Source organism: Trematomus bernacchii, unplaced genomic scaffold, assembly GCF_902827165.1.
Source record: "Trematomus bernacchii unplaced genomic scaffold, fTreBer1.1, whole genome shotgun sequence".
Classification (NCBI taxonomy): Eukaryota; Metazoa; Chordata; class Actinopteri; order Perciformes; family Nototheniidae; genus Trematomus; species Trematomus bernacchii.
Window position 1 is genome coordinate 467,126 of NW_022987950.1, and position 8,396 is coordinate 475,521.

The following is an 8,396-nucleotide window of genomic DNA, read 5'->3' on the forward strand; positions in this document are numbered from 1 at the left end:
TTTTTTACTATGTTCCATCTGAATTTACTCTGACACAGCAACATCTAAATTGATTCTGACACTTCTACAGCCAACTCACAGGTGCATCATTGCTTTGATAAAAAAGATTATTCATATACCCCTTTTAGAAGTGAAGATAGTCATTCATTCTGGGCATGTCATTTTCGAGCCTGAGGCCTGAAAAATAGGCCCAGGGCTTAACCTGTTAAACAATAAGATCACAGCAGCATCAGTTTATTTTGGGTTCATACCATTGTAGTAAACTAGCAAAATTAAGTTTTACGAGCTCAGCCAATAACGCAAGGTGAAAATTAGGTTTGCGTTTGGTGATAACACAGGCTTTAAAAAAATATACAGCCATTTCTGTCTTGAATTATAGCTTAAACTACATGGTGGCAGAGGTGCAACTCAACCTTGTGACTAGTTGACTAGACTCCCACCTACACGCAGCAGGTAGAGTCCACAAAATGCAAAATGTCACTGGAACACGGAGAAAACAAATAACAGCTCTGTTCTCCGACTGTCACTGTGGCCTCATTATAGTGACTGGCTGCCATTGACTGTTAGGGGCCATTCTGTTTATATCTCACACCAACACTGCAGGGATACATTCAACCTGGACACTGTGTAAGGTGCTTTGGATAGTGTCCAACAAAGTGGCAGACGTGTAGGTGGTGACCTGTCTTGCAGAAAATATTTTGTCAGAGCGGCAGTCCTACTATGGAGGCGAGAGTTGTTTTTTATTTTGTTTGTTTTTCCGCTGCCTTCACCTGAGAGTTTAATGTCTTTAACTTTGAAGTTTGCACAGCATGCCGAAGAGAGCATAAGGGGCGTTCGTGTGAGGAAAAGTTATTCTCCATGACTGCTGATCTCGTGTATTTCCAGGGGTAGAGAGATTGACGCGACGAGAGCTCAGACGGAGGGGAGTGATTGGCGTGAAAGCCTCTTAAAGGATTCGGAGAGAATGAGATGCACACAACACCCGAGAGATGGAAACTCTCAAACTGCAGGAGGACAACAATACACAGAGGCACATGCAACCACACGCACATAAATCTCATCCCTCTCACCTTCACGCCGACTTACGCTTCGGCAGCTAATGAAGATGGAGGCTGCTTCTTCAGCTGTACTGATCAATATGGCAGTTTGTGTGTGTGTGTGTGTGTGTGTGTGTGTAAAACGCTCGTAGCGCCAATTCATGGTATCGCAGTTTCATACACATTTCCCTCTTCTTTTACACAAAATAAGCCCTTTTCATTGGCTGGACACACCTGCTCACTGATTGGGTGGCTAAAGACTCAATCAGGCAGGTTCTCATCAGGGATTGGCCAGCAGTCATCACGCAGGCAGGTTCTCATCAGGGATTGGTCTTTCAGTGGGTGTTTCTCAATGTCGAGGAAGGCTGCTCAAGAGCCACTATTTCAAGGATGCTACGTCATCGAGTCCCGCCGAAGGACTGTTCCAATGGCCAGGATGCTTGGAATTCTACCGAGGCCGGCGTCCTTCGTTGCGGGAAATTTCGAGGCTGCACATGTGTATCCTCCGCAGTCTGAAAATCCCCACAATGCTTTGCGCACGGACCAATTTCCCAAATCTTTGGCGGAAAATGTAAGGCGAGGCCTCTCATATGACGCACACCTGCACACTTGCTAGCCCGTTCTATTCTTCGTTTTCCAAATGCCAAGAAGGATTCTTTCCTAGCTTCTAAAGGACCACGACTCGGAATATATATATATATAATATATATATATATATATAATATATATAATATATATATATATAATATATGTTAAGGAATAATTCTTCTAGATATCTAACCTTTTACTCTGACATGTGTTATCTCCTTTAAGGAAAGGCCTTGGTGCCATATGTGTTGTTGTCACCAGTGTGAGACCGGTCAACTTGACTGGCACAAAGGGTAATTGTTGTGAGAACACTGAGGCACTTCTTTATCGGTGTTTGTGGGCTCTAGGATGTGAAATCCTTGAGGCCATGAGCGTCGGACGCAGATGATTCAGTGTTTAGTCTACTCCTTCAGAGATGTTGATTTCTCTCTGTGAACCTGTTAAAAGGTCTAGCATAGAGAGAGGCTCTTCAGAATTGACGTGGCAACTCTACCGTGTGGTCAGAACCTCTGACTCTTTGATTTGTGATGTGAATCCTCCGGCCGAATACTCTGAATAAACCCATCAGTGTTTGACATCAAAGCTCCAACTCTCACCGTGTCTCCTTCCTGAGTCGGTGACTCCATGCATTACTACACAGAAGTTTCCTCCACAAATTGGCGTTGTCGGCAGGATACCAACATATCTTCAGAGACTGGTAAGTGTGATTTCAAATCTACATTTGGACATTGCCTTACCAGAATCTGTGATTGACGGTATCCTAAAATTATCTGTGAAGCTAAGCGGCTGCGTTTCGTTTTGGTTAATGAACATTTGGGGCTAGTAACCCCAGGGGATCATCCAGGGACTCTGTCTTGGCTGGTTCCCTCTGTGTGTGTGCTGCTCGGGACTTATGTGCCGTGCAGGCATACACGGAGATGTTTAAAAAGACCTTAATGAGGGCAGCAGTAAAGTGGAACTTCTGTGTGAAATCAAAATAGAGATTTGTAATGAACAAATCGCCGAGATTCCGGGGGTTTCAGCGGCCAACACTATCAGTTAACTAAAGCAGCCATAGATATTACCCCCAGCGCCTCTAAAAAAAAACACGGCTCCAGCTGCGGCTCCGGGTGTGTGTGTCCTCTGTGTGTGCTGCTCGGGGCATGTGTGCCGCACAGGCAGCCGTTTTGCTGCTCGGGGCATGTGTTCCGCACAGGCAGTCGCAGGGATGCAAAATACCTCCCCGTATCTGCATGGGCTGGTGAAGTGAACTAAGAGGGAGAAAATCACAGCTTTTGTCTATAGCTTTAACTCACACCACCGCCGTCTCTATTAAAAACGAGACTGTTTAAAAGCACTCTCGTGGCTTGTGGCCATTTACATTCAGAGGTGTGCTGGCAGGTGCGAGGTGCGTGCATTACCTGATGCGACAGGCTCCCTACATTGCTGAGGAGCTGATGTCGGTCCGGGGTGCATACATAAAATTATAGGCTAATTGATCATGGGTGGGCAGTGGTATGCAAGTGTAGAGCAAAACTGTGTTTCATCTTTGGGATGAGCATGATGGGAGGTGTATAGGCTGGTCGAGTAGGACTACAGTTAACTGTGTGGTTTCGGATAGAAAGGGTAGAGGAAAAAAAGTCTATTTGCTCCTGATCGGGGGGGCATAGCACCACTAGAGCAGGGATAGTGGAGTCGCAAGAGGATAAGCTAGTTATTGCTCTTGGACGGTCTTCAGGCACCGATCTAAGGACTTGTATACAAGGGTGGAGGTACGAGTCAAGGTACCCCACTGGGTTCCCATTGGGAGAGATCAAATAGTCCCTACCCCCTCTGAAACCTCTTTAATCCGGACTAAATTGAGCTGGATGAACTTTGCTGTCACGCTGGTGTTTATTATGAGTTCATGTTTGTTCGTCTAATTGCAGTGTGGTTTTTCTTGTACTAACCGCCGTCTTGTGCATGTTTTGTAACAACTAATAATGAATCAGTCCATAGCCAGGGTAAAATAAACTAAGCTTTAGTTAACTCACCAAAAGTAAATGACTTGAGAAAGATAAATAATATATAGTGTTTTGCAAAATTCTGGTAGTATAGTTGTGCTGCAAAATGAAAATAAATAGCAAAAGAGTGTTTTATGTCCTGCATCTGAGTGTGCAGAGGAAATGTAAACAAGAAGCACACTGTTCAGGGTGTGCGCTGCATCTGAGTGTGCAGAGGAAATGTAAACAAGGAGCACACTGTTCAGGGTGTGCGCTATAGGTGTAAGAAGAAGAGAAGATTATATTACTTTAAGAATACATTCTTAAATTGTATTGCTGGTATGTTAAGATATGTTTGTGACCTTTTATAAACCCTATGCCCCGTCCTGCACTCCAAGACCCTAAGAGGCATCACTGCTGGTCGTAAAAAACCCTGCCTGAGGAGGTCAGGGTTGCAAAATCTGTCTGCTGTTTTAGGTCAATATTGTATTATGTTTAATTTATTCTTAAATCTATGTATTGTATGGTAATAAAAACGTAATGTATTGAACACATTCCGAAACAAAGCTGATAAGACAGAACTTGACTCAGACATAATACAAATTATTGTTGAAACCTTTTGCGCTGTTGCTGCAAAATGGAAACTTTGTTGATTATCTGTTCCAACTGGCCACTGGATTCAGATAATTAATATAAGTTGAAGTTTAATTACAGTTTTAAATATAGTTTAACATTCTTTATTAAACTGCTTCAAATGATTTCTCGTATCAACCAATTGGTCTCCATAGACATTACTAAAATTATAATAGTTGTTAAACTACTGACAAGTTTTCTGAAACCGAGCTTATGAACAAAAGAGTAAAGGTCGCTGGTTAAGCCAGGATCAATATATTTGTTGACGTTTTCATTACAGTGTGCATAATAAATGTGTTAAATGAATTGAGCAATTCTTTAAAAAGTATAATGTTGCAATCTCTTTACAATAAGTAATTACAGTTAACAAAGAAGTAGAGGTTGTTTTCCAAGGGCCTCTCCTTCACAGCCCTACACTTTAAATCATGAGACTTTCAAATCATAACAGACAGAGATCGGTATCACTTTGTGTTGCAAGCCAAATCCATGTAAAGGTTCTACTTGAGCCCAATTTAAATACCATAAAGAAAGTATTGAACCCAGCTCAAGCTAAATGTCAAATGTATTTAATTAAGGTGCAAGTGTTTTGATTTATTTCAAATGTTCTATTCTCAGCTTCTTTCGAGTTCAGTCTAAAGCAACAAAATGTTTCTCATAACATTCTCACTGCTGTCCCAAATGTTTTAACCTTGGGCAGACAAGCTGTTCACACGCCCACACACACACACACTTTGGATAAGTATTCACCTTATCCACATTGTAAATTGTTGCCTTCTTTAAAGTTATTAGTAATTTAAGATTAATTATTAAATTAAATGTGGTACATAAGATAAAATAAATAAAATAACTTGACTTGATCATTTTGTTCACAACATTAGACCTGTCCTCTAATCTCTACTAGAATAAGATAAGTGTGCATGTTTGGATGTTTTATCACTACTGTAATGTACCTAATCTTGATATCTTTTTCATTACAGAGCTGGGAAAATGGTGTATTGATTAGATTCTGATCCGTGCAAGTCCAATTTGACTGACTTTAGTTCTAATGTTAATTTGACTTCAACCCATAAGTAATTATTTAAATTAACTCTAAATGTCACATGATGATGGATTAGGGTTCCACATTTCTTCCACTAATTTGTTTTACAATTAGGCCAAAGGTAAAGAGAGACATTGATGACCTTGTGTCCCTTTTGTTAGTACGTGGTTCCATTTTGTCTATGGCCTTGGACGGCTTCACTAAAAGTCACCCAGTTCTGCCCTGCTGCAGTCCGGCTGAGTGCAGTCACAGAGATGCTATGGCTGCTCTACATGACATTAATGGTCTGGTCTGAATGGACACCATTTCCTGCTCCCAGAGAGAATGACACTCCTCAAACTGAACATTACAGCCGTTGATACTGTCTCACATGGGTCTGCTCCCCCCCACTGAGCCATGAACTGAAAGCATGACATCTGCTATGAACACTTGGAAGCCTCCCTGTCACACCAGCACCAACCCTTGGGTCAGTCAGATGAGACTAACGGCTTCACTTAGGGCATTGGGTTCAGATACATGACTCTCGTTACCGCAGAGTGGGTTGTTTTAAGGCTATTCATACTCCTATGCAGAGGATGCCTGTAAGTTGGCGAGCTGGTAAAAGCCCCTACTATTGTTTAAAATAGGCCTAATGTCAGGGGCCGCTTAATGTCTAGTTCTACATGTATTCACATTATATAGACAATGTTTCCACCTGGTAAAACTAAAGGCTGCACAAAACTCAGGCTACAATACAACCATTCTGTTCTGCTCTAACGATTCAATGTATAGATTCTACATCAAAACAATTAGCTTTTATTGTTTCCAATGATAACGTCACCTTCAGTGGAGGAATGCAAACCTGTTTTCAAATGTAAGGTTTTGATTTTGTTTGACATTTCTCAGTAATGACACCCTCAGACACCCAATATCATTCATGCTATGCCTTCAGTAATAACTCAGATGTTAAAGGGATGAAACTTTTCCTCCCAAATCAGATAAGCTTTGTTTTTCAACAAATGTATCAATTTCCTGCATAATATATGTTTATCACAATGGTTTTTGTAAGCTGCACACAGGTGATACTGAGTCTTCTCGATTAATAGATTATAAACTATACCATGCTTAAATAGACTCCTAAGTTATTATTTCATATGTACCATATGTAAGAAAAGGGAGGGAAGAGTCAATTATATTGAGTAATTGATTTTATATTGGGTAATTTATTTCTCAAACCTATGTTTTATGGAGGAGACTAAATATTTCTGATAAACTAATATTTGATCAAAAGGTAAATGGTGAATTAATATACATTTAGAATCATTGAGAAGGGGTTATATCCACAGGGACAAGCTCACCTTTAACTTACAATAACATGTCTCTGCTATGGACTGATGAGTATATGATTCTTGCATGTTCAATGACTAACACAAACCTTCAAAATTATAATGTGCATGTGTCAGGAAGGCTCCCAAATAATTCTGAGGGGCCTATCCTATTTTTGTAATTAAATGATAATGTGCTAATCCATTACTTTGAGTTGTCTTCACTCAGAAAAACATCCCTATCAGGTGTTAACCCAATAACTAGGACAGCTCTCAAGGCCAAGGGTCAGAGAGAAAGGGTCACACTCTCCGGGTGCAAGGAAGCACGAGGCCGTTCGAGATGGGACGCTTCTCTTCACCTTTCTGATAAGAGGGGGTTCTTCTCTTCATCTTTCTGCTAAGAGGGGGTTCTTCTCTTCACCTTTCTGCTAAGAGGGGGTTCTTCTCTTCATCTTTCTGCTCGGTGGGCTCTAGCAGACAACCCTGCAGGACGAGCGAGGGTTTCAGAGGCTTCTATAATACAATGTTCCATGTTTCTTGGAGGAGTTTGATGTCTTCCTAACCTCTCCCATCACGGGGGGGACACCTGGATGCATCAGGAATACGCAGTTGTACTCAAGCAGATAGCAGAAGGAATACCGGCAGATGAGCCTCCGTCTCACTGGGGGGTCAGCTACAGTGCTCCCTGAATGAGCCACACAAAAGCAGAGCAATTGGGGGGTTGAAATATGGCGCTCTGATGAAGAAGAGTTTGAGCCAATCAGCACCTCAGTGCTAATCTACAGTATCAGGATGCCTTTACACACCAGACACTTGGTGTCATAAAGGGAGGACGAGTCAGGAAGCCTGACGGACATGTTCTTCCAGCTCTCGTACAAAGATGAACTTTGAATTGAATGACCAGATGTTTAAAGATGTACAATTAATGATTGTTTTTTATATTTCCAATGACCAGACATGTGTTAAATAGTGGTGATAAATATATTTTGTAAAATCAGATTACACTTTCACACTAAACAAAATTAATAAATAAATATTCTCAGATTATAAAGTATTGAATAATAAGGTATTTCTAATATTATAACAGATAATGTTAATATCCTTAATCATCCAGCAATCAGGCTTAACAACACTACTCTGTAATGTATTGTCCATGCACAGACAGACCTAAAATGATGTTTCAAGTACTGGATTAATTTCAGTTTTGGCCCAAAACAAATATTTATAATAATTAATATAACAATTATGTAGCATATTTGATCCTCAAATTAGAGAAGTATAATTTAAAGAAATTGATATTCTATATTTCAACATTAGATAAACACAGAAGAATCCTTTCCAAGTACCATAAGTAGATGTTCAGGTAAGTATGGCTAATAAGAATAAGTGATAGACTTAATTTGGTACAGATCAGTTGTAGCATTTACAAATGTATGAATTAAAGTTTTAAGAATGTTTAATCTTTCCTTTCCAGGTTTTTACAAAAGTCTTTGAATATTTGCCTAACTTTTCCTTTTCAGATTTTGAACAATGTACTTGACTAAAATGAATGTATTGATTTTACTAAGACTAAGTGCCTTACTCTTGACTAAAGCGTAATGAAGTAAACGTAAAGTAATCCTAAAATTGAGGACACTGCAACTTTGTGGATTACAGATTGATCAAATCACCACTGTGAATGTTATGCCTTAGCTGGATCTCTTATGATCCTAAGTTTTAAATGCTTTTGACTAGTGATTGCCTTAAAGCAAATCTTTAAGCTGCAAGCTGGTTTTGATTTTATAGTTTGATAAATGACATTAACTAATGGTTTAAATGATAAAAGATATTAGTT